The sequence below is a fragment of the Argentina silus genome (genome assembly GCF_951799395.1).
Source record: "Argentina silus genome assembly, chromosome: Y".
NCBI classification, from domain to species: Eukaryota; Metazoa; Chordata; class Actinopteri; order Argentiniformes; family Argentinidae; genus Argentina; species Argentina silus.
Genome location: NC_139654.1, coordinates 8943339 through 8970833, shown reverse-complemented (window position 1 = coordinate 8970833; position 27495 = coordinate 8943339). Strand labels below are relative to the sequence as shown.

Sequence of the window (27495 nt, the reverse complement as noted above, 5' to 3'; positions counted from 1 at the left end):
GCATTGTTAAAGGCATCGAGGGTGTTGGTGAAGTGTGTGCATGGGGACATTCACGAATATCCTGTGGTCACTATCGAGATTCATTTTGAGGGAAAAAAGCATAGTGTACAGGCGGCGGTTAGCCCGCGCCTCACGCATCCCCTTATTCTGGGTGTAGATTGGGAGGGGTTTCCTCAAGCGGTAAAGCGGGCTACGTGCACGACAGAGAGGGAGGTGTGAGGCGTGTAATGTGCTCTGTGCTGAGGCGGTGCCTCGCGACACTGCAGAGGAGCCGGAGCCAGCGGGGGGGTCTCAACCCGAGATTTCCCCGCCGAACTATCCACTGCTAGGTAAATTCCCCCTCGAGCAGTCTCGTGACGAGACCCTACGATCGGCCTATGACCAAGTGATAGCGATTGATGGACTTTGGTACGGCCAGACACAGTGCGCGCACACCCCTATTTTGCGATTATCAGCGACAGGTTATACCAAGTAAGTTGTGACTCACATAGTCAGGAGGAAGTAACCCAATTGTTGGTTCCCCGTAGCCGCCGGGAAATGGTCTTCCAGGCCGCTCATTTCAACCCCATGGTGGGCCATTTAGGTTATGATAAGACACTAAACTGTATAATGGCTCGATTTTATTGGCCGGGAATTCGGGCAGAGGTGCGTAGGTGGTGCGCTTCCTGTCGCGAATGTATGCAAGAGGGCCACCACATGCTGGCATAAGTTTGATGCAAGACCAAAGAGAAAACCACACACAAGTTTCATAGTTGCTTTGAACTTCAGCAGGTCGTCTTGACCATGTCTACATTCCTAAATGCATTGAGTTGCTGCCATGTGATTGGCTGATTAGATATCCAGCAGTTGAACAGGTGTACCTAATAAAGTGGCCGGTGAGTGTAAAGCTGCCACTAAATGTATTAACTTAATTAATGAAGTGTACAGAAACATGCCTCCAAATGTATTGGATAGCGCTTTATCATACAGTAAGACAATGACCACAACATACTGCCATAGCAACTAGGGAGTTTTTCAGGGCCAAAAAGTGGAAAGGTCTTGACTGGCCTTTTATTAGGACCATAATTAGACCAAGATAAGGTATGCACTATATACAAGTCAGAAGCTTATGGTCCTCCTTGCTTGGCAGTTGACCTACTGCAAGAGTTACAGAGTTTGTCGCCGAGGGCGAGATTAGTATGGCCTTTTCCCGGCCTAAACACCATTCCCAACGTTACCCAGTTAAGCACAGCAGGAATGGCCTATGGAGGAGAAGTGTCCTTCCTTGATTTGATCTATGAAATGACCCAGTTTGATGTGTAACTGATTGATGACAAGTTGAATCAAAAGTGTATAAACACTAATTGATGACAAGTTGATTCAAATGTGTGTAACTGATTAATGATAAGTTGATTCAAAAGTGTGTAACTGATAAGTTGATTCAAATGTGTGTAACTGATTAATGATAAGTTGATTCAAAAGTGTGTAACTGATAAGTTGATTCAAATGTGTGTAACTGATAAGTTGATTCAAATGTGTGTAACCGATTAATGATAAGTTGAGTCAAATATATATAATTGGTTAATGATAAATGAGTTCAAATATGTGCAAAAGGCAAAACTTAACAAAAGAAATTATAAAGGTAGTGTATGACTCCAGGTCAACATATCTAGTTGGACCTAGTGGTGATAACGGTTTAACTGATACTGAAGTAGGCAACCAAATGTATTAATGTTTGACTGTATAATTCCTACTCAGAGATGATTGCTGAAGTAGGCCATCATACTAATGTTTTACTGTATAATTCATGTGTGCTAATGATAATTGTATACCATATGTACTAAATGTTAACTTTGAGAAAGGCCTAGATTATTATGTTACGAAAATAGAATAGAATTGCAGAGGTCCACAATAAGAAGTGGCCTTGAGTCCAGTTTGAGCAGGAGAGTGATAAGTATGTCTAGTAGACATAACAACAGGTGCCCTTAGGCCCATGACTAAGCATGAATGCGAATTCAGGGTGATGTAATGAATTAGATAGAATTCTATGCTTGACTGAGAACTAGATCGAATTCAATGCCTGACGTAATGAATTAGATAAGAAAGGGTGGGGGTAAAGGAAAGCCCCATTGCAAACTATAAAAAGAGCTCCCTGGAGCAGTACAACGGACTTTCCCCGCTGCGGAGCGTAACACCTGAAGGACCGGAGCAGGACCGAGTGTGTTGAAAACCGAATACTCTAGCAGATTCTCCTTGTCCGGAGCTCACACTCTGATTGAATTCTGACTGTCGGCCTTGCCACACTAGTACAACGGAGGACCTTGGCGGACCTTTTGTTTGTATAACAACAGCTCTGGCGGATAGAGGAACCGGCTATGCTCGACGGGGTGAAACTGGGACTTCTCTAAATTTCATAGGCAGAGTAGGGACAGACTGATAGGTTTTATTATTTTCAAATTTTTATCATTTTTGAATACTAGCATTTTACCATTTAATCACTCTGCCTGTAATGCTGCAATGTTTTAAGCCATCATTAAAGAATTTAACCTGCATTTAAAGGAACAGTTTTCACAATTTTAATTCTTAATATATATATATATATATATATATTTTTTTTATTATTTCTTATTTTTATATTTTTAGTCATTCCATCCCTCATAAGCCTTTTCACCTCCTCCTGGTAACATAAAATATTATAGATTGCTGTGCATAATACATCTTAGGATCTGAAGGGTTATATCTGACCTCTTATTACCTCCTTTGGGTGAATTATCCTTACCGATAAACCCTTTATCCGCAACCACACCAACTGGCACTCATATCAGATTAGAGCGGTCGTTAACCATAGAGACTACCCACTTCGGTGTACAGTTTTTAGGTTTGGGGAGATTTTTCAGTTCAGCTGAGGTGGGTAGAGGAAGATATGGGAGGAACTATGGGATGTAGACCGTTAACAGCGGAGTGAATCTAATCGACACCAACCTACATAGGACCAGTCAGCATCTGACAGGGTAAGACCCCTCAGGCTGAGGATCCATAACCAGTTATCTGATGGTTGGTCGGGGGTTCTGTACTGAGCCTAAATTCCCGGGAGACATTTTTGGCGCCCAACGTGGGGCTGGGGAACTCAGGAGCCAGTGAGGAAGAACTCATTGGGGACCTCGGGGGACCAGTCCTGAGGAACGTCGACCCGGGGGAGGAAGAGAAAAGAAGGCGCCGCTGGTGTTGGAAGGACGACATTGCGAGCGAAGACAGCTGGGGTCTGAGAAACAGGCTCTGCAGCAAACCCGGGGGAGGAAGAGAGAAGTAGGCGCTGGTGTTGGAAAGACGACATTGCGAGCGAAGACAGCCCACAAACCTCCACGGCCGGCCCAGGAGCACTGGGAAGGGGGAGCAGCAGACTAGGACAAAGGGTGTTGGGAGGAAAGCATTCGTGACCAAGGCTCCTCTTGCCCCGAAGAAAATAACCCCAAAGAAGTATCAGAACCAGAGACAACCTGGGGAGGTTGAGGTTGAAGTCGAGGTTGAAGAAAAGACCAAGACTGATCGGACCTGGAGGGGACCTGAAGGATTGAAGATCGACCGAGGACTCCAGGTCTACCCGCTGCCGACTATCAATCATCCCAGAGGGGCAAAAGATTCCAAATCAGGAAGGACCTGAGGAGGAAGAAACGAATACAGAAGTGAGAGACGAGCTTGAAAAGAAGTCCATCTACCAGCACCAGCCTGGACGAATACAGAAGTGAGAGACGGATCTGACAAGAATTTTGGCCTGAAGACCCGTCACCTGCCATAGTCAAGGAGAGCTGCACAAAGACACAAGCTATCATAATGGAGGGGGAAGACCCACCACCAACTGCCCCAGTAGTAGCGCACTGAGGGTACTGGGAGGAGACCTGGAGGGGGAACCCACCTATGTGAGACCCTTCGTAGAAGAAGAGGAGGAGCAGGGAAGGAGGTGAACCCATCCCCATGGGGAAAACTGGGGGCTAAGCCTAAGGCCCTACAAAAGGAACCACCAACTGCCCCAGTAGTAGCGCACTGAGGGTACTGGGAGGAAACCATGGAGGGGAAACCAAGGGGGCCCCTAGGCACCTATGTGGGGAACTTGTGGGGAACCATACGAAGAGTGAACAGAGAAAAATAAAAAGGCTACTATTGTGCACAAGCTCTGAAGGAGGATCTGGACATATGGGAAGGAGAACGGTTTCGAGGGAGCTAAAGGCAAAGAAGTGGCTCACTGAGACCTATGGAAAAAGATAGCCGAAGTGAAGCTAAAACTAACAATGGAAATAGTGCACCAGCGAGCGCACACAACACAAGGAGAGCACTGGCGAGGACACGCAGAAGTGGATCGCTACGTGCAACTCAGCAGAGTCATAATGGTCGGCAGTGGGAAGTGGGAGAAATCACCTAAGGGCAAGGTGGTCCCACTGGAAAGCGTGGAGGAGGTAGTGCAGGCTGTGCATGAAAATGTGGGCCATGCAGGCCTGGTACCCACACGCGAAGAATTGGAGAAACTGCACCTGTGGATCCCTGAGCGCCATGTCCGGGAAGTCCTCAAAAGATGTGATGTATGTGGTCAATATAGCGCAGGCCGGAGAGGGCAGGAGTGGCAGGACAGACAATCAAGAGCATCATCCCATGGGGAGCCGTTCGCATGCACGTGACCGGGCCCATGGGGGTGAACAGGAAAAAAGGGGGAGAAATATCTCCTAGTACTCGTGGATTCGATGTCAGGATATGTGATAGTGAAAGCAGTTAGAAAGGCTAACAGCAGCAGTGTGGTGGGAATGTTGGATCAGACATTTGGAATTCTGGGGGTGCCTAAAGAGTTAAGGACGGATAAAAGAATGAAGCACGAAAACACTGGAGCTGGGAGAGGCGCTGAATGACAGATGTCGAGAAGGCCGACCCTCCCCAGCAGAAGAATTAAACCGACGACCATTCCGGTCAGAGGATATAGGAAGAGGCACCCCAGCAGATAAACCAGAGCCCAAGCCAAAAGTACCATTCAAGGTGGGACAGAGGGTCTGGATAAAAGCAAGATACCATCCAACCGATGCTGCAGTAAAAGCAAAATACGAGAAGTCAGACATAGTAGTACAGATACTCGACAATAACTCAGTGTTATTACAGAGTACGGGGGTCCAGGGAGTGGCGCAGTGGAAACCAATTCTTTAGTTGGATAAAACCAGGATCCCAAAATATGGCCACAAATGTACAGAGTCTACCACCCTGGGTCCGTGTGGCCACGGTGAAGGGGGTGGTTGTTACCAGGAGAGATGCAAGAGGGCTCAGAGCAGGCCGAGCCCTCAACCTATTGAAATTAGCTAAGAACGGATTCATGTCACATGAAAAGTGCAGGTGCCAATGGGATGGAGCCACACTGAGCAGGTGTGCGTGTTGTCAACTTGGGATTCAAACAGGGCAGATGACTGACGTGGCTGAAGCCGAGGGGTGGTAGGTGAGAAAATTCGTGGACCCCCTGCTGTCTCTAACCCCTCCAGACTTGACAGCCTACGAGCTCCCCAGCCCGACACCAGAGAGAGTGGGAGCACTGTGGTCAGGGGGCCAAGAGGAGCCAACAGCCCCGGAGCTTGATCCTGGCCTCTGCAACCTACTCGACCCGGAGGGGGGTCTAACTAACAGATGGAAAATAGGATTAAAAGGATGCTGGCCATACACAGAAGGGAGCGTGAGGGTTCACACTCCTCCGATGTCCACCAGCCAGACCCCGCTAACATTCAGGGTTTATCGTGATCCCGCTGACCCCAAGGCTTCGCGAGAGGAGACCTTGCCCGACCACCTGGGAGAAAAAGCCTGTGAAGGAGGATGGGAGGGTCCCTGGGAGCTAATCACATGGGGTAAACTAATCGAGGAGGTATTCCTAGACACAGAGGTGCCAGCCATACAGATAATGAGAGAAATCCCCTGTGAGAGGGGACGAAGAAACACTGATCTGCCCTACAGTATCACCAGCCTGGATGGCTGCGGCCGCTCAGGGTTGGTAATGAAGGAGAAGAGGGCTATCAGACGAGTCACGCCCGAGGACTGGCGCAGAGAAGGACAGATGTAAATTCCCGGGAGACATTTTTGGCGCCCAACGTGAAACTGTTATTTTTGTGGGAATAAACTATGGGAAAAATGTCTCCCGGGAATTTAGGCTCAGTACAGAACCCCCGACCAACCATCAGATAACTGGTTATGGATCCTCAGCCTGAGGGGTCTTACCCTGTCAGATGCTGACTGGTCCTATGTAGGTTGGTGTCGATTAGATTCACTCCGCTGTTAACGGTCTACATCCCATAGTTCCTCCCATATCTTCCTCTACCCACCTCAGCTGAACTGAAAAATCTCCCCAAACCTAAAAACTGTACACCGAAGTGGGTAGTCTCTATGGTTAACGACCGCTCTAATCTGATATGAGTGCCAGTTGGTGTGGTTGCGGATAAAGGGTTTATCGGTAAGGATAATTCACCCAAAGGAGGTAATAAGAGGTCAGATATAACCCTTCAGATCCTAAGATGTATTATGCACAGCAATCTATAATATTTTATGTTACCAGGAGGAGGTGAAAAGGCTTATGAGGGATGGAATGACTAAAAATATAAAAATAAGAAATAATAAAAAAAAAAAATATATATATATATATATATTAAGAATTAAAATTGTGAAAACTGTTCCTTTAAATGCAGGTTAAATTCTTTAATGATGGCTTAAAACATTGCAGCATTACAGGCAGAGTGATTAAATGGTAAAATGCTAGTATTCAAAAATGATAAAAATTTGAAAATAATAAAACCTATCAGTCTGTCCCTACTCTGCCTATGAAATTTAGAGAAGTCCCAGTTTCACCCCGTCGAGCATAGCCGGTTCCTCTATCCGCCAGAGCTGTTGTTATACAAACAAAAGGTCCGCCAAGGTCCTCCGTTGTACTAGTGTGGCGAGGCCGACAGTCAGAATTCAATCAGAGTGTGAGCTCCGGACAAGGAGAATCTGCTAGAGTATTTGGTTTTCAACACACTCGGTCCTGCTCCGGTCCTTCAGGTGTTACGCTCCGCAGCGGGGAAAGTCCGTTGTACTGCTCCAGGGAGCTCTTTTTATAGTTTGCAATGGGGCTTTCCTTTACCCCCACCCTTTCTTATCGAATTCATTACGTCAGGCATTGAATTCGATCTAGTTCTCAGTCAAGCATAGAATTCTATATAATTCATTACGTCAGGCATTGAATTCGATCTAGTTCTCAGTCAAGCATAGAATTCTATCTAATTCATTACATCACCCTGAATTCGCATTCATCCTTAGTCATGGGCCTAAGGGCACCTGTTGTTATGTCTACTAGACATACTTATCACTCTCCTGCTCAAACTGGACTCAAGGCCACTTCTTATTGTGGACTTCTGCAATTCTATTCTATTTTCGTAACATAATAATCTAGGCCTTTCTCAAAGTTAACATTTAGTACATATGGTATACAATTATCATTAGCACACATGAATTATACAGTAAAACATTAGTATGATGGCCTACTTCAGCAATCATCTCTGAGTAGGAATTATACAGTCAAACATTAATACATTTGGTTGCCTACTTCAGTATCAGTTAAACCGTTATCACCACTAGGTCCAACTAGATATGTTGACCTGGAGTCATACACTACCTTTATAATTTCTTTTGTTAAGTTTTGCCTTTTGCACATATTTGAACTCATTTATCATTAACCAATTATATATATTTGACTCAACTTATCATTAATCGGTTACACACATTTGAATCAACTTATCAGTTACACACTTTTGAATCAACTTATCATTAATCAGTTACACACATTTGAATCAACTTATCAGTTACACACTTTTGAATCAACTTATCATTAATCAGTTACACACATTTGAATCAACTTGTCATCAATTAGTGTTTATACACTTTTGATTCAACTTGTCATCAATCAGTTACACATCAAACTGGGTCATTTCATAGATCAAATCAAGGAAGGACACTTCTCCTCCATAGGCCATTCCTGCTGTGCTTAACTGGGTAACGTTGGGAATGGTGTTTAGGCCGGGAAAAGGCCATACTAATCTCGCCCTCGGCGGTTACATGTCATGTCCCCCTCAACCTCAATGGGACTTAATGCATTAATAAAGGTTGAATATTAAAAAATAATATTAAAATATACAATGTGTTTTCTATCTAATTTAAGTATACTTTTAGCATACACAGAAATATGCTAGTGACACATTATTAATTATTTATTTTGATATTGTAATTCAATTATAATATACTTCATACTATTTCACAGACGCTTTGAATATGACTAAAATTACATTCTAAGTGTGTTGAAAGTACATTTCAGATAATCTTAAGATAAGTGTACTTAAATATTAATTAAGAGGGGTATGTAACATAAATGTAACATATTTCAAGTACACTTAATATGCTTAAAACCTACATAATTAGTATATTAAATACAACTTTTGTACAATTTAAGCTGGGTCATTTTAATATCAATTGATATCCTTTAGTATATTTAAACTCAAGTATACTAGAAATATAATAGTTAAGTATACAGAGTCAGATGCCACAGCCTCTAAAGGTGCTCTATTGAAACTTTTGTGTATTTCTTGGATGTGTTGATCTGTGTTCTCTGAGCTCCAAAAAGCTCCAGATAGCTCCATTAAGACTTCAGTTTTCGCGGCTTCAAAATAAAAGAGCGAGTTAAAACATAAACGGAAAGTGATGGTATCACAAAATGTTATCTTATTTTTGCTGAAATAAGCACAAATTATTAAGATGATTACGATATTTTTTTGTGGTTCCTTGACCCCTATTTACCATGTTTAAATGCAAAATAAAGTTGAACTTGGGTGCTCTTATTTTAAAGAAATCCTTACTTACATATATTTACATTGACCGGAAGTAGATGGGCGGAGTTCCACTCTTGGAGCTCAGAGAACACGGATCTGTGTTCTCTGAGCTCCAATAAACTCGAGCTAGCGCCATTAAGACCTCCGGTTTCGCGGCTTTAAGATTAGATTAGATTCAACTTTGTCATTGTGCAGAGTACAAGTACAAAGACAACGAAATGCAGTTAGCGTCTAACCAGAAGTGCAAAAAAAGCAGAAAAGTGCAGTGTGAATATGGTAAATTTAAAGACATATACGGGTTGTAATCCCACACCTAGGGGAAAAGATCACAAGAAAACAGATGGTTTTAAGAATATTTGAAGAGTGCAATTAAGGAGGGGTGAGGTTAAACCGGGTGCTATTCCACCGCAGATTCCCGACGCATGTGGCAAGGCCTGCAACACATCACAGGCTACCGGCAGAGGAGCAGGGGGGCCACAACCAGCCAACTCACACTGCCAGATGAGCTGAACGAGTTCTATGCACGCTTCGATACCCTCAACACCAACCAACAGAGAGGGATTTCGACCACGGAGCACACACAGGACTCATCACTCACTGTGACATCAGCAGAGGTGTGTACGGCTCTGAGGAGAATAAACCCACGGAAGGCAGCTGGCCCAGACAACATCTCCGGGCGTGCCCTCAGGGTCTGCTCATCAGAGCTGGCTGAGGTGCTGGCTGATATTTATAACATGTCACTAGCACAAGCTTTGGTGCCCACCTGCTTCAAGACAACCACCATCGTGCCCCTACCAAAGAAAAACACCGTGACCTGCCTGAATGACTATCGACCCGTCGCACTCACCCCAATAGTGATGAAGTGCTTTGAGAGGATAGTCATGACGCACATCAAGAGGACCATCCCAAACACCTTAGACCCTCTACAGTTTGCGTACCGTCAGAACCGGTCCACCGACGATGCAGTCAACGCCGTCATCCACACCACCCTCACACACTTAGAGGGAAAGGACACATATGTAAGACTACTCTTTATTGACTACAGTTCAGCATTTAACACGGTTATCCCACACAAACTCTGTGCAAAACTCCTCACTCTTGGACTGACACCTGCTCTCTGTAACTGGGTGCTGGACTTCCTATCAGACAGACCCCAGTCAGTCAGAGTAGGCAACCGCACATCAGGCACAAGAACCACAAGCACAGGGACCCCCCAGGGCTGCGTGCTGAGCCCCCTGCTGTACACCCTCTTCACATATGACTGCGTGGCCTCCCAGGATAACACCAGCATCATCAAGTTTGCGGATGATACGACAGTCATTGGACTGATCACCGGGGGGGCTGAGGCGGCATACAGAAGAGAGGTGGCGGATCTGGTGGCCTGGTGTCAGGACAATAATCTCTCCCTGAACGCAGACAAGACCAAGGAGATGATTATTGATCCACGAAAGAAGAGTGTGCAGCACACACCACTGCATATAGATGAGACAGAGGTGGATAGGGTGAAAACCTTCAAATTCCTCGGAACCTACATCAGCGAGGATCTTACCTGGTCTCACAATGCACAACAGAACATTAAGAAATCCCAGCAGCGACTGTACTTCTTAAGAAGGCTGAAGAAATTTGGCATGCCATCCAAAGTTCTCAGCAACTTCTATAGATGTACAGTTGAGAGCACCCTTACCAGTTCCATCACAGTCTGGTATGGAAACTGTACAGCCCAGGACAGGAAGGCACTCCAGCGTGTGATAAAAACTGCACAGTATATCTCAGGAGCAGCCTTCCCCTCACTTCAGGACATTTACAACACCAGGGTCACCAGGAGAACACACAACATCATCAGGGACTGTACACACCCCCAGCACAGACTCTTCACTCTCCTACCATCAGGCAGGCGCTACAGGAGTCTGAAATCTAGGACCACCAGACTGACAAACAGTTTCTATCCACAGGCCATCAGGCTTGTGAACAAGCTACCTCACAAAGCCCTCCCCCTTCCACCCCCCCACATCACTTGCATTACTTGACTTGACTGATCAACTGTGAACTCGACAGACATTCTGACTGCTGCTGTGACTTCACTACTGTTTGCACTACTACTGTTTGCACTAAATACCTCATGCAATTTGCAACAATGCATAAGCGCACTTTATAACTTTATAACTGTGATCCACCAGGTGCAATATAGAATTTGTATATGTATATATGGAACTAGTTTTTTTTTCTTTAGTTTAGTCTGTTGTGTTAGGGGGGACTAGCAAAGTAAGATTTTCATTGTGTGGTGTAACTGTCTGTTTACTGTGCATATGACTAATAAATATCTTGAATCTTGAATCTTGAATCTTGAAACCAAGGGCTGACCAGAGGGTAGGAACACAATGGATCAAAGCTGCAGAAACAGGATAGAGTGATCTAAGGACAGGATAGATGAGTAATAAACACAGTTGTAAAACAGCCAGGACAAAAGGCTTCAGAAAACAGCCTAGGTCAATTGATCTCTCAGTAGACTGACCGACGCCAAACCAGGTAGGAGTATCTTCCTGGATGATGAAATGTAGTTCTTGAATGTTATTGGTGTATGTAGACAGGAATTAGAAGTTTGTTGAATGAAGGGCGTTGACTTGTGTGATGTTTATAAAAAGACAGGTAACGGAAGTGGAAAGGTGTTCAACTTTGCAAACCTGACACGGCTTCTTTCTCTGTGAATAAAGTCTTTGAATGAATCAACAGCTCCGGTTAACGGTATGTTATTTCAAAATACCATTACTTAAATTCTACGACATAATTGGCGTCACGAACAGGATTGCATAAATAAGGCTCGCATCGTGAACTATCGTAGAGGAGGGGACCGGACGATTTATATAAATTAATGAGCTCAAAATAAGGTAAGCAGAATTCCTGCTTTTAGTATAGAAAATGTGTATAAATCGTTCTGGATTTCCGGCCTCTACGGTAAGAAACTAGCATGAGTCTTACCAATAAAGAAACCAAATTTAGGATTTGAACTAGAGCTGTTGAGGATTTCAGAAAATGTGCATGCACTAACTGTTCGTACTGTAAATAAGTTTAACTGTCATGTTGAGGAGGTGTATTGACAGAAAGGTTAGCTGTCATGTTGAGGAGGTGTATTGACAGAAAGTTGATAGTATAGGCCGAAGCTAAGCGACTAAATTCTGTGTTCGTGTTGAGGAAGTGTATCGGATACATTGTTGAAGTGTTGGATAGAAGTATTAAGTAGGCGGACGTAGAGGACAGAAGCGCTTGTTAGCGCTGTGTTTTAAAAGAAAACTGCCGCCTGTAGTTGTAGTGAAATATTGCGGGGTATATTAGTATTGTGACGTAACGGACGTAGATGGCCGAAGTGCCGCTTGTAGTTTTAGTGTAAGGACGCAGTGTCGTGTGGTGATAATATTTGTACAATTGCTGTGTTGAGTTGTGAAAATGTTTGTAAAAATTGCTATGTTGTGAGTGTTTGTGAAAAGCGCTGTGTTGTGTTGAGAGAGTGATATTTCGTTGTGCTGGCTTATGTTGAGAGAGATATTCTGTATAAACACTGTTCGGGAATTGAGGACTACAGTTAGTATATAACATAAGAGAGAAGACAAAAGTCTAACCAATTAGACATATTATAGAAATTAGGAATAGAAGAATAAAGAGTAAAGAGAACGGGTTAATGTGTGAACTTTTTAGGCCTCCCAGAGTACAGAATAATGAGAATACAGTGTGATATATATATAGTATATCTGTGTATACGGAATTGGAAGAAAGTGCCTCTTAAAGGAAACGTAAGATACTTCTTGTAAAAGCCAAATAATCAAAAGTAGGAATAGAGACAACCCTTTGGGGAGTCGGAGTAAGAATTGTGAGAGACAGTTGAAATAAAGTGGAGAGACGTTAAAGTAAAAACGGGAAGACCGCCATCTTGAAACGTCATTCGAGTTGGGCGGTATTGTTGTAAAAGGGGGAGGGAACTAACTGAGTGGGTTGAGTGCGTATTATAACAATAGACTCCACAGCAGTTAGGATTAGGATGAATGAATGAATAAATAATGAAATAAATAAATAAGATAAAATAAGAATATTTTATTATATAACTATATGCTGAGTGAAAGTGATTCTTAATTGAAGAGATTCCTGTCGAAGCTCACACTGATTTAATTCACATTCTAGGAACATACCCACACCCTACATTCACACCCACTCTACACACACATACCCCTCCCCCTCATTCACACTCACACACATAGACACACACACCCACACACACATCTTATACACTCATACACACATCATACTTACACATAGACACACACACACATCTCATACTACACTCATACATACATTACACTTACACAGACACACACACACATCTCATACTACACTCATACATACATTACACACTCACACACAGACACATACACATAATTATACTAATATAGACACACACTCATTCATACATTGTCATACATACAACTACATTCTCAAGCACACATACATACAGTGGGGGAAATAATTATTTGATCCCCTGCTGATTTTGTTAGTTTGCCCGATTACAAAGAAATGAGCGGTCTATAATTTTTATGGTACTTTTATTTTAACAAATAGACACAGAATATAAAAAAAAAAAGTCCAGTTATAAATTAATTTGCATTTGATCGAAGGAAATAAGTATTTGATCCCCAAGCAAAACATGACTTGGTGGAGAAACCCTTGTTGGCAAGCACAGAAGTCAGACGTTTCTTGTAGTTGGTCACCAGGTTTGCACACATCTCAGGAGGGATTTTGGTCCACTCCTCTTTACAGATCCTCTCCAAATCCTGAAGGTTTCAAGGCTTTTGCTTGGCAACTCGAAGCTTCAGCTCCCTCCACAAATTTTCTATAGGATTAAGGTCTGGAGACTAGCTAGGCCACTCCATGACCTTAGAGTGCTTCTTCTTGAGCCACTCCTTTGTTGCCTTGGCCGTATGTTTTGGGTCATTGTCATGCAGGAAGACCCATCCACGACTCATCCTCAGTGCTCTGGCTGAGGGAAGGAGGTTCTCGTCCAAGATCTTACGGTACATGGCCCCGTCCATTGGCCCCTCAATGCAGTGAAGTCGTCCTGTACCCTTAGCAGAGAAACAACCCCAAAGCATAATGTTTCCACCTCCGTGTTTGACGGTGGGGATGGTGTTCTTGGGATTGTAGCATTCAGCATTTCTCTCCCTCCAAACACGAAGAGTCGAATTTATGCCAAAGTGTTCAATTTTGGTCTCATCTGACCACATCACCTTCTCCCAAGCCTTCTCTGAATCATTTAAATGTTCATTGGCAAACTTCAGATGGGCCTGTACATGTGCCTTCTTGAGCAGGGGGACCTTGCGGGCACTGCAGGATTTCAATCCGTTACGGTGTAGTGTGTTACCAATGGTTTTCTTGGTGACTGTGGTCCCAGCTGCCTTAATATCATTACCAAGCTCCTCCCGTGTAGTTCTGGGCTGATCCCTCACCCTTCTCATGATCATCCTTACCCCATGAGGCGAGATCTTGCATGGATCTCCAGGCCGAGGGCGATTGATTCTTATTTTGTATTTCTTCCATTTTCTAATTATTGCACCAACAGTTGTCTCCTTTTCACCAAGCTTCTTGCTGATGGTCTTGTAGCCCATTCCAGCCTTGTGCAGGTCTACAACTCTTACCCTGATGTCCTTTGAATGTTCTTTGGTCTTGCCCATGGTGGTGGAGAGGTTGGAATGGAAGAGATTGATTCTATTGACAGGTGTCTTTTATACCCATAACAAGCAGAGATTAGGAGTACTTTCTTAAAGTGACAGGAGTAATCTGTGTGCGTCATGGGCATAAAACCGGTCTGTATGAGCCAGAATTCTTGCTGGTTTGTAGGGGATCAAATACTTATTTCCTTCGATCAAATGCAAATGAATTTCTAACTTTATATAATGTGTTTTTTCTGGACTTCTTTGTTGATATTCTGTCTCTATTTGTTGAAATAAAAGTACCATCAAAATTATAGACCGCTCATTTCTTTGTAAACGGGCAAACTAACAATCAGCAGGGGATCAAATAATTATTTCCCCCACTGTACATGCAAATACAGTTGTTGGTTATACCTATATTTGATTCCCAGGGTGTAAGACACCAATTGTGATTAGGATATCTCAAGCTGATTCCAAAGTGGTTGCCTAACATATCTCTTTCATTTTACAGTGATATCCTAGATAACCAATAATACAATATTGTTTTCTTTTGACAAAATTACAGAAAAGAGTGAAAATTAAGACATTTTACAATAACCCTAAAAATAATTACTGCAAAAGGAAAAATGGAGAAAGGGATTACCATGGTAACTCCAGTAGAAATATTAGAGAATAAAAACCCTCTTTTAAATAATCAAATAAAAGAGAAAAATGGGAAAAACGAACCAGTAAGAATTATACTAAGTGGCCTAAGGAAGGGACATTTGATGTTGCAGTGTGTAAGGAAATGGGAACACTGATAAGAAACCCCAAACCTCGAGTAAATTCAAAAAAGAGACAGGAGAAAAGAAAGAGAGAAATGGACATGTTGAAACTGTTCAAAACAGAAGGGGAAGCAATGTTAAAAGAAGAGAAGGAAAGTGAAGTGAGAAGGGGATCAAAACGCCCCCTCGAGCTTGATTGTTATGCAGAACTAAAAGAAACCCAAAACCAGGTAGACAAAGGCGGGTGGAGGTCAGAGTCAAGACAAGAGAAGAGGACTAAACCAAGCGCACGCCGAACAGAGAAACAGCTATACAGCACACCCAGAGATGAGGGGGCAACCGCCTGGGAACCCAAAGATGACCCAAGAGATGACCCGAGGTCCGGTGACGAGAAACAGGAGGAGAGGAGGTCTGGGATAAGCCAGAGGGAGATAGACCAAGCAAAAACAATAGATGAAATATTTAATGACTGGGAAGAAAATACTAGGAGAAGACATAAGGAAGAATACAGAACAACAGAGCGAGAGTTGAGGGATAGGGGATAGATAGGTCGCCCAGATAGATATCATTGCCCCATCCTGATAAAAGGAAATCAAGGACACTGTGCCCTGGGGTATGCAGGACATGCAGGGAATAGTTAACAGATTACCTGACATACATGATGGAGCAGGTAAATGGATTAGAAGCTTTGAGGAAGAGACTGCAGGGAAACTGCTGGCGGTGGGAGACCTCAAAGCCCTGTTGGCCAAGGTACTGGGGGTGGCAAAGATGGAAGACATTCTCATAAGCTGTGGACTGGAAGGAGCAAAGGGCAATACCAGAGCCGATGGGATGTCATTTGACCAGACCAGAAATGAGATGTGGACAACCCTGAGAGAAGAATATCCACAGAGGCTGGATATTAAGACCCTGAAGGCAGACCCACTGGGAGAGACTGAGAATCCTGCCACATACCTGCACCAGCAATTGAAGAAGTGGAAACTGGAGACTGAAGTAGACCCAGAGGGAGACCCACTGATGACAACTCTGTTCAGAACCGCAGTGATAGATGCCATGTCCCCTCCGGTGAAAAGCAGGTTAGAGGATGGAATTCTGTGATCATCTGGTCCATGCAGTGGAAAAATACCGGAAAGATGAGTCAAGGCTAAAGGAGCAAGAAAAGGAGGACCAGAGAAAGTTAACACAGCTCCAGCTGAGGGAACTCACAGAACGAAACAAAAAGAAGGTACAAGGCGTAATGGACGCCGAAACCGGGAAACCAGTTCCATACAGAGCTACACCAGAACCACTTCCAGTGCTGAGACCTCAGGGACAAGAGCAACCCACCGTACTTGTAGTTCAGGTGTATACCCAGCAGCCCCAGCAGTTTAAGCCATGGAAGGGCAGAAAGAGACCCCAAGGAAGGGTCAAAATTGGTTAAAATGGAGAAAATATATTGAAGCCCAATTGCCAGATGCAAGGATGCCACGATTTGACTGTCACTGCACTGTGCAGTTTGACCCAAATTGCAACTCCTGCCAAGAACAAATCTGACGGGAGCAAACCAAAAATCTGGTTGTCCCATTAATGTCACAATATATTATAGGGGGAAAACAGGGAGCAGCTATGCAAATAGATGAATCAGAATTCGTACAAAAATGGTATAATATACCTAATGCCTCTCCTCATGTGTCATTAATGGTAAATAAAGGGTATAGAGCAAGAGACTTGGGACCAATGATGAGAACCGCATTAAAAAGTAATTGGAAAGAAACAAGTAACCCATTGATAAAACATTCTGCAGGCAGGGAATTCATAAAGAATAAAGATAATATATACCACAGGAAGTAGCCATATTGGTTAAACAACAGGTTCAGATGAAAAAAAAGTCAGATAATCAATTAATAGAACCAATAACGCAGCTAGAGGATATAATACGCTTGCAACAGATGGCAGGGCCGTTTGAGCAATTCATGTGGCTCCGAAGGGGGGCGAAGGTGGACTCTACAGGATTGTGGAGATCGCATGAGGGTACTATAGTAGCACCTACAGTGCTACTGGGGATTTTGATCACTGGTGCGCATGGTTTTGACCATTGCGCAAGGGGGGAAGTTGTGAGAAAGATAAAAATCCAAGGGTATTGGGCACCCTATTTACAGGCAATGGTAGAAAATGCATTTAAACATTTGGTAATGGACTATGGAGACATGATAGAAAGGTCAATGGGAATAGATACATGCTTGTTGTCATAGATAGATTCAGCAGATGGGTAGAAGCAGGAACAGTGGTTACATTTCTAACAAGAGAAATAATACACAGATTTGGAATAACTAATGAGATTAGCTCAGATAACGGTGCAGAATTTATTCAGAAAACTGTGAAACAAGTCATACAGCAGTTAAGAATAAAGCAAAGATTGGGTTGTGTCTCCCATCCACAATCACAAGGAATGGTAGAAAGAATAAATGGTACCCTCAAAACAAAGCTGAATAAGATATGTGCCAGCACAAAGCTTAACTGGGTAAATGCCTTGCCACTTGCATTAATGAATTATCGCATGCAGACTAACAGAAACACGCATTTAACACCCGCATGAAATGCTTACGGGTCGACCCATGCCAGTGCTAACAATAAGAGGACCTTATAAAGGACCACCACTTGAACAACCCCAGATGGAATTGAAACAATATATGAAACAATTAACAGAGATACACAAAGTTATATGTTCACAGGAAAAAGACAAGCAGCCGGAGCCGGAGACACCCCTGCCCAATCCCAGAACTCCAGGAGACCAGGTGTCCCGAGGCAAGAACTCAGGCAAACCAGAGAAGAAGACGAAGGAATGGGTGAGATCGTACAGGAGCACAGAGGAAATGAGGGCACAGACTTTGGGAAATTAGACTGGTTTGACAACATCCTAGGATCATGGGGAGGAATGTTGGCGAAAATGGGAATAATGGTTGTGATAGTGATTGTAGTGTTAGGACTGTTATTTTGTTGTATAATGCCTGTTTTGAGATCCTTTTTTACAGAGCACAATTAAGCAGATGAGTGTAACCAGAGGGATAGCTCCGATGGCACTCAACAAAATGGGAGGCCACCTAGACCTATATCCTGTTCTCAACTGGGGAGGCAGCAGTGAGTCTTCTGCCCCCTCATCCGAGGATGACGAGATCGTCTAGACTCCCAGCCAGGACTAGCAAGCGCTAACAGCTACACCTACTTGGGAGGAACATGGCTACAATCATCAAGTAGGACGAAACCCTGGCCATACAAGGACTATATTCCCTTTGGGAATATTGACAATTTGAATGGACATTGATGTGTTTTAAGGTGTTGTGTAGCAATTATTGTGTGTAGTACTGATAGAATGACCATGTTAAATGTATGCATAGAGGCACAATGGGAGGGCCATGGTTAAGGGACAAGGAATGTTCCCCTGTGTTGGACATATAGGTCCCATTATAGGTTGATGTGTTGTTTTACTTTTTATTAACAATTTGTGTAGTCATTTAAATGTGTTGGAAGTTGCTCATGGGGACGGGTGCTCATTTGCAGACCTGTAAAGTGGTTGCTCAATGATGATTGGATAAGGTGAGAACCGTGGGGGAATTTTCCTAAGTATGAGGCTGGGTTTTTCGCCCCCACCTTTAAAGGAGGCGTGTCCCCAATAGCTAATAGACTGTCATACTGTTGATGCCATACATGTTATGTTTGCTTCTGTGATTTGCTTCTGTATGTTGTCTTAGATCACTTACATGTTTTATTAGTATATCATTTACAACTTATTAATATAGGATGTGGGACTATTAAGTCCCAAAGGGGGGAGTATATGGTAAATTAAAAGACATATAAGGGTTGTAATCCCACACCTAGGGGAAAAGGTCACAAGAAAACAGATGGTCTTAAGAATGTTTGAAGAGTGCAATTAAGGAGGGGTGAGGTTAAACCAAGGGCTGACCAGAGGGTAGGAACACAATGAAGTACAATGGATCAAAGCTGCAGAAACAGGATAGATGAGTAATAAACACAGTTGTAAAACAGCCAGGACAAAAGGCTTTAGAAAACAGCCTCGGTCAATTGATCTCTCAGTAGACTGACCGACGCCAAGCCAGGTAGGAGTATCTTCGTGCATGACGAAATGTGGTTCTTGAATGTTATTGGTGTATGTAGACAGGAATTAGAAGTTTGTTGAATGGAGGGCGTTGACTTGTGTGATGTTTATAAAAAGACAGGTAACGGAAGTGGAAAGGTGTTCAACTTTGCAAACCTGACACGGCTTCTTTCTCTGTGAATAAAGTCTTTGAATGAATCAACAGCTCCGGTTAACGGTATGTTATTTCAAAATACCATTACTTAAATTCTACGACATGAACAATATATACAGGTAGTGCAGTACATGAGCAGTATAAGTAGTGCAGTATAAGCAGTATATGTATTAACAGTAACATTATAAGCAGAATAAATATAGAATGCAGTATGAACAGTATAAGCAGCATATGAGCTGTATAAGCAGTGCAGTATAAGCAGTATATATGTATTAACAGTAACATTAAAGCAGAGTAAATAAGCAGAATAAATATGGAATGCTGTCACACCTGAGGTTGCTGTCTGGTGACTCTGGCGCCCTCCTCTGGCGGTACGGGGCCAGTGCCCTCCTAATCTACCAGTATTCGTTTCACCTGTGTGTTCTGTCCCCTGTTTGTTATTTATAGCCTGTGTGTTTCCCCATGTCCTTGTCAGAGATTCTCCCTGTTTTGTTCGTGTATACCCTACCAGTCGGTCCTGTATTTCCAGTTGTTTACCCCGTTGCTGTATTCCGTGTTCGCAATTTCCTAAGTTCTACGTTATGCCACTTGTGAGGTGAGTACCTTAGTTATCGGAGCTTAGTTTTCTCCACTTTTATTTTTACCTTTTTCCCCCCAGTGTTTGTTTGTATATCGTGCCCCGATCATCCCAATTAAAGTAAACGTCTTGTCCTTTCGCCTTTTTGTCTGAGTATTTCTCCGCACTTGGGTCCACTGCATCAGCACTGCTAACAGTATGCATTATGAACAGTATAAACAGATATGTACAGTATGTACAGATATGTGCAGTGTATTAACAGTAGGATTATAAGATTAGTAAAAAAAAATAAGGGTATGTGCATTATGAACAGTATAGACAGATATGTACAGAAGAGCAGTAGTATATAGTATAAGAGCAGTGTATACAAGATGATACAGTATGTACAGTTTATAGGAATACTATAGGGTAAGAGTAGTACAATTGTCCGGGGGGGGGGGGGGGGTGAAGGGGTTGGTAGGTTGTCACCTAGGTGCAGAGTTGGAGTTCAGTAGGGTGACAGCCGCAGGGAAGAAGCTTCCTCTGAACCTGCTGGTTCGGGGGCGGAGAGACCTGTATCGCCTCCCGGAGGGGAGTGGGGTGAACAGTCTATGATTGGGGTGAGAAATGTCCTTGACGATGCTGCGTGCCTTACGCAAGCATCGCTTGCCCTGGACAGCCTCAATGGAGGGGAGTGAGGAACCGGTGATGCGTTGGGCAGTTTTCACCACCCTCTGCAGTGCTTTCCGGTCAGAGGCAGAGCAGTTGCCATACCATACTGTGACACAGTTGGTGAGGATGCTCTCGATGGTGCAGCGGTAGAAGTTCACCAGGATCTGAGGAGACAGATGGACCTTCTTTAGTCTCCTCAGGAAGAAGAGACGCTGGTGAGCCTTCTTTATCAGGGTGGAGGTGTTGAGGGTCCAGGAGAGGTCCTCAGAGATGTGGACACCCAGAAACTTGAAGCTGGTGACTCGCTCCACCTCAGTCCCGTTGATGAGGATGGGGGTGTGTGTGCCAGCTTTTGACTTCCTGAAGTCCACAATGAGCTCTTTGGTCTTCCTGGTGTTAAGAGCCAGGTTGTTGTTGGTGCACCACACTGTTAGGTGCTGGACCTCCTCCCTGTAGGCCGTCTCATCGTTGTTGCTGATGAGACCAATCACTGTTGTGTCGTCTGCAAACTTAACAATGGTGTTTGAGCCATGTACAGGTGTGCAGTCGTAGGTGAAGAGGGAGTAAAGGAGGGGGCTCAGCACACAGCCTTGTGGAACGCCAGTGTTCAGGGTGAGGGTTGAGGAGGTGTGGTTATGTAGCCTAACAGACTGCGGCCTGTTGGTTAGGAAGTCCAGAATCCAGTTGCAGGGGTATTGATGCCCAATTCACTGAGTTTGGTGATCAGTTTGGAGGGGATGATGGTGTTGAATGCTGAACTGAAGTCAATGAACAGCATTCTCACATAGGTGTTGCTATTGTCAAGGTGGGACAGGGCGGAGTGAAGTGCCGTTGAGATGGCATCCTCTGTACTCCTGTTCTGACGGTAGGCGAATTGGAAGGGGTCCAGTGTGGGTGGTAAACAGGTCTTGAGTTGAAAATATGAATGGAAAGTGATGGCATCACAATATTTTACCTTATTTTTGCTGCAATAAACACAATTTACTCAACAAAAAGTATATACAATTGTGAAAAAGTAATTTTGAGCTTTAAAATGTACATGTTGGTGGAATTACATGTCATTTTACACATGCCAATTACATGAACTGTGTAGAACACATAATTGACTGTACACAATTATTTTTCAAGGATTTCAATACTTCTCTGGTACCACTCTACTCCTCAACACTTCTAGAATGCATGAGGTGAGTTTGAATCTAGAGCGATGTCATTGCATATGTTGCTGGCTATTTACTCCAGCCATACACCTCAAAGTAACCAATTTTCACCACCTTAGTTCTGCATGTTGAGAACACAAAGACAACCTACACATTCTGTTCCAAACAAACTCCTTTGCATCACTGGAAGTGTTGAGGAGTAGAGTGGTACCAGAGAAGTATTGAAAAATAGCTCTGTACAGTCCATTATATGTGTCCTACACAGTCTAGATTGGGTACTCTGAGGCGTATAGCCGCAGTAAATAGCCAGCAACATTTGCAATGACATCACTCTAGATTCAAACTCACCTGATTGATATGCATTCTGGAAGTCTAGATTGGGTACTCTGAGGTAGAAGAATAATTACAAATCCTTCTGGGGCAATACTATACCAAATATTGTATGATTATGTTTGATATATATTTGTTAAGATGATTAGCATATTTTTTTGTGGTTCCTTGACCCCTATTTACCATGTTTAAATGCAAAATAAAGTTTAATTTGGACGCTCTTATTTTGAAGAAATCCTCATTTAACATAAAATGAACATTGACCGGAAGTAGATGGGCGGAGTTCCACTATTGGAGCTCAGAGAACACAGATCACAGACGGAGGGATCTGGGTTGCAAAGGGAGAAATGAGGGAGAAACATGGAAGCAAGGGGTTGTTGTCTTTGTGATTTCTGAGCAAGAAGTGAAGGGTGTATGAGGAGTTTCAGAGAAAGTATTTTTGGACCTCGGAAAGGTAGCTAGCGACGGTAGTGTGAGTTGGAGGGGGGCTGTTCCAGGATTTGGAGAACCAAAACAATATGACTGCGGTGGAGCTAGAATGGATCCCAGAACCATTGTACAACACTGCTATTTCAGCAGTGGTGGACAATTACAGTCGATCACGAAGAGACATTCGCTCCCTTCCTGAAAATATACAGTTTGATGTGTACTATAAGGTAAGGACACCGTGTTTTTTTAGTCGAAGTTTACTGTCTGACACTATCACTGACAGTCAGTAGCTTACTGTCAAGACATAGGCTAGCTTCCTCAGCTGTTGTGTTGGCTTCTTGTGGATAGACACGTAGCTGGCTGTCTGTATGGCTAGTTACAGTATACTAGCTAAAAAGTTGTCAGACAAAGTTTTTGACGTTTTCTACATAAATATCTGCTACTAGGTAGCGGTAACTACTTAGTGTCGCCTCTTCTCTTCGCTGCTACTACTACTAGAGTTAGTGATGGGCAACCGAGGCTTTCTGAACCGTTTGGGGCTTTCACCAAATTGTGCCGAAAAACGTTTCGTTACTCTGAGCTTTTAACACAATGCGCATCTGACACCTACTGGTCAGGAATAAATATTTCATATTTACATATACTTTTTTCTCCACCACATCTACCAAATCATTGTGGAGCAGTGGAAAGACATGAGGTATGCTTATTTAAATGTACTTGTGGGATTCGCGTCCCACAACCTACCTCACCTTTTCCTTCCAGGTAAATTTTATTTTCTAAAATTGTGCATAATTGGTATTATTTAGGATGCTGAAGACAAAATAGTATCATAAGCTACACAGAACAACACAATTATTTCAACAACAATGGGAAGATTGTGGTTTCAAAGAAGATCACATGCCAAACATCACCGGGATTCGATCTCCAGCCAACACCAGTGTCTAGTTACAATTGACATCTGACACTACCTGATGAGCTATCACCCATGGCTTGAAAATGTTAGTATTTAAATTGACAATAAGATGTCGGCATTTCAAAGCACTTCAGCGTCGAAGAAAGCACTGGCACCAAGGCTAAATCAGTGGGATCTTGCTTTTTCGACACACGGTTTGAAAAAGCACGTGACCAAACGAAGCTTTGAACGTCATCAATCACGTGGTATTGTTATTTCGATACAAACATTGGTACATTGTGTGGTACAATAGTGCTTTGAAAACTGCATAGGAGGTCTGGTATCAATCATCCCATCACTAACTAGAATCAAAATTGAGGGTTCTAGCTAGCATGCTGAACTTACTTACCTGCCCCCATTTACATTCATGGCATTTAGCAGACGCCTTTATCCAAATCGACTTACAACAAATACATTTGTTTAAGTAAGTGAATCAGGAGAGACCGTTAAGATGTAGCCTGAAGAGATGGGTCTTCAATCTACGGCGGAAGATAGGTAGTGACTCTGCAGTCATGACAGCAGTGGGAAGCTCGTTCCACCAGCGGGGCGCCAGGACAGTGAAAAGCCGTGACCGAGTAGCGCGGCTGCTGCATCCATGTAGAGGCGGCGGTGCCAGGCGACCAGCCGAGGTGGAAGAGCGGAGTGATCGGGCAGGGGTTTGGGGGCTGACCATTGCTTGCAAGTAGGGAGGGGCTGTTCCCTTTCCTGCCCGGTAGGCGAGCACCAGGGTCTTGAATCTGATGCGAGCTGCTACCGGGAGCCAGTGAACGGTGCGGAAGAATCTACAGGAGTGTGCTGTCGCTGTGATGTTCGCCACACAGGATAAGTGGTTGTCAAGGATCACCCCAAGGTTCTTGGCTGTATGGGAGGAGGTCACAGTAGAGTTCTCTACTGTGATGGAGAAGTCTTAGAGAGGGCAGGCTTTCCCTGGGAGGAAGAGCAGCTCAGTCTTGTTAAGGTTGAGCTTAAGGTGGTGGGCTGACATCCAAGCAGAAATGTCTGCAAGACACGCACGTACTTGTTGCCACCTGTGAGTCAGAAGGAGGGAAAGAGAGAAAGAGTAGAGTGTCATCTGTGTAGCAGTGGTAGGAGAAACCATGTGAGGAAATTACCAAGCCAAGGGATTTGTTATGGAGGGAGAACAGTAAGGGCCCTAGGACAGAGCTCTGGGGGACCCCAGTGGTGATGGCTCCTGGTCACCTGGTAAGAGCGATCGGCCAGGTAGGATGCAAACCAGGAGAGTGCAGATACATAGTTCTTTGGTCGTACTGTATCCACATTAAAATAAAATAAACTTGCTTGACACCACTTGTCAAGGATGCTGGCCTGTTTTTTTTATACTATTTATCTGTATATATTCTACCATATTGATACTTATATTGACTGACTTATTATTGTTGATTGTATTTAGTATTTTACTGCCTTATTAGTACTTTACTGTGCCCTATTGTGTTTGTTATTATTCTCTTTTATTCCTATCCTTTTATTTACACTGCAGTGTTGAGAGATGCCGACAAGCGTTTCATTGTACCATGTACATCTGTATCCTGTGCATATGATAAATAAACTTTGATGTGATTTGATAAAGGCAAAGATAAGGCTTTCTATAGCTTACATTCTGGGAATGAGATGAAGCCCTAACCTATCAGAGCCAAAGAGCGCTGTCAATGCTCTTTTGCTCCACAAGGTGGCTTCCTGTCTGACGCAGGTTGGTATGGCGATGCAGAGAAGGTGTTCCTGTCATGCCTGCAGCTTTGCACACTACACGACGATGTCATGCACTGGTACCGCGCCGTGGAGGGCTGTGCCAGGTCAGTCCTCTCTGTCCCTCTGTTTGTCTCTCTGTCTGTCTGCCCCTCTCTCTGTCCCTCTCTCTGGCCCTCTGTCTCTCCGTCGGTCTGTCCCTCCTTCTGTCTCTGTCCCTCCTTCTGTCTCTGTCCCTCTGTCTGTCCCTACCTCTCTCTGTCCCTCTCTCTGTCTTTGTCCATCTCTCTCTGTCTCTCTGTCCCTCCCTCTGCCTGTCTGTCTCTCTCTGCCCCTCTGTCCTTCACTCTGTCTCTGTCCCTCTGCCTGTCCCTCCCTCTGTCCCTCTCTCTGGCCCTCTGTCTCTCCGTCGGTCTATCCCTCCTTCTGTCTCTGTCCCTCCTTCTGTCTCTGTCCCTCTGTCCCTCTGTCTGTCCCTACCTCTCTCTGTCCCTCCCTCTGTCTCTGTCCCTCTGTCTTTGTCCCTCTCTCTGCCCCTCTGTCTCTCCATCTGTCTGCCCCTCCCTCTGTCCCCCTGTCTGTCCCTCCCTCTGTCTGTCTCTCCATCTGACTGCCCCTCCCTCTGTCTCTGTCCCCCTGTCTGTCCCTCTATTTCTCCCTCTGTCCCTCTCTCTGGCCCTCTGTCGGTCTGTCCCTCCCTCTGTCTCTCTGTCCCTCCCTCTGTCTCTGTCCCTCTGTCTGTCCCTCCCTTTGTCTTTGTCCCACTGTCTGTCCCGCCCTCTGTCTCTGTCCCTCCCTCTCTCTGTCTCTCCCTCTGTCTTTGTCCCTCTGTCACTGTCCCTCTGTCTCTGTCCCACTGTCTGTCCCGCCCTCTGCCTCTGTCCCTCTCTCTGTCTCTCCGTCTGTCTGCCCCTCCCTCTGTCCCTCTGTCTGTCTCTCCATATGTCTGCCCCTCCCTCTGTCTCTGTCCCCCTGTCTGTCCCTTTATCTCTCCCTCTGTCCCTCTCTCTGCCCCTCTGTCTCTCCGTCTGTCTGTCCCTCTGTCTCTCCCTCTGTCTCTGTCCCTCCCTCCCTCTGTCCCTCCCTCTGTCTCTGTCCCACTGTCTGTCCCTCTATCTCTCCCTCTGTCCATATGTCTGTCCCTCCCTCTGTCTATCTCTCCGTCTGTCTGCCCCTCCCTCTGTCCCCCTGTCTGTCCCTCTATCTCTCCCTCTGTCCCTCCCTCTGTCTCTGTCCCTCTGTCTGTCTCTCCGTCTGTCTGCCCCTCCCTCTGTCTCTTTGTCCCTCTGTCTGCCCCTCCCTCTGTCTTTGTCCCTCTGTCTGTCCCTGCCTCTGTCTCTGTCCCTCTCTCTGCCCCTCCCTCTGTCTCTGTCCCCCTGTCTGTCCCTCTATCTCTCCCTCTGTCTGTCTCTCCGTCTGTCTGCCCCTCCCTCTATCTCTGTCCCCCTGTCTGTCCCTCTATCTCTCCCTCCCTCTACCTCTGTCCCCCTCTTTGTCCCTCTGTCTGTCTCTCCGTCTGTCTGCCCCTCCCTCTGTCTGTCCCTCCCTCTGTCTGCCCCCCCTTCTGTCTGTCCCTCCCTCTGCCCCTATGTCTGTCCTTCTTTCTGTCTCTGTCCCTCTGTCTGTCCCTCCCTCTGTCTCTGTCCCTCCCTCTGTCTCTGTCCCACTGTCTGTCCCGCCCTCTGTCTCCGTCCTTCTGTCTGTCCCTAAAATACTTTGAAATAAAATGCCAAAGACTAGAGCTGAAGGTTTATTCAGAGACTTCAAAAAGCCGAGGTGGTTCGCGAAGCATCTCTCGTTTGTCTCCCAGTACACCATGTTTATACAATTCAAATGTAGGTTCCATCCCTCATAATCAAATCATTTACACTTCCTGGCTGTTCGCCACCAATATCATTCACCCGGTTCCTATACCTCGTCACGGCTTGGTTTCCCCTCCCATTTCTAAAGATAGTTCTCGGGTTGCTACAATATTGGTGGTGAGCTCATCGTAATTATCAAAAAGAATATTACATCATCCTTGGTACTGATTAGTACTGTTCCTGTTAACATATTTCTAGTGCTTGGTACCCCTGGATCTGCTTCTTTCATGGACCGACTTCTAGGCACTTCCTGATATCACTCCCTCCATAAAGCATTACT

At 44.5% G+C, this 27495-nt stretch overlaps 1 pseudogene across 1 annotated transcript in view; it reads left to right on the top strand.

The window, feature by feature from the left end:
- The first annotated feature begins 15633 nt into the window (after positions 1-15633).
- LOC310823977 (amyloid protein-binding protein 2-like) overlaps positions 15634-27495 on the top strand; it is a 61941-nt pseudogene continuing 50079 nt past the window's right edge. The window contains exons 1-2 of the transcript in view: positions 15634-15685; positions 25337-25460. The product of the transcript in view is annotated as an amyloid protein-binding protein 2-like (transcript). The remainder of the gene's footprint in view (positions 15686-25336; positions 25461-27495) is intronic.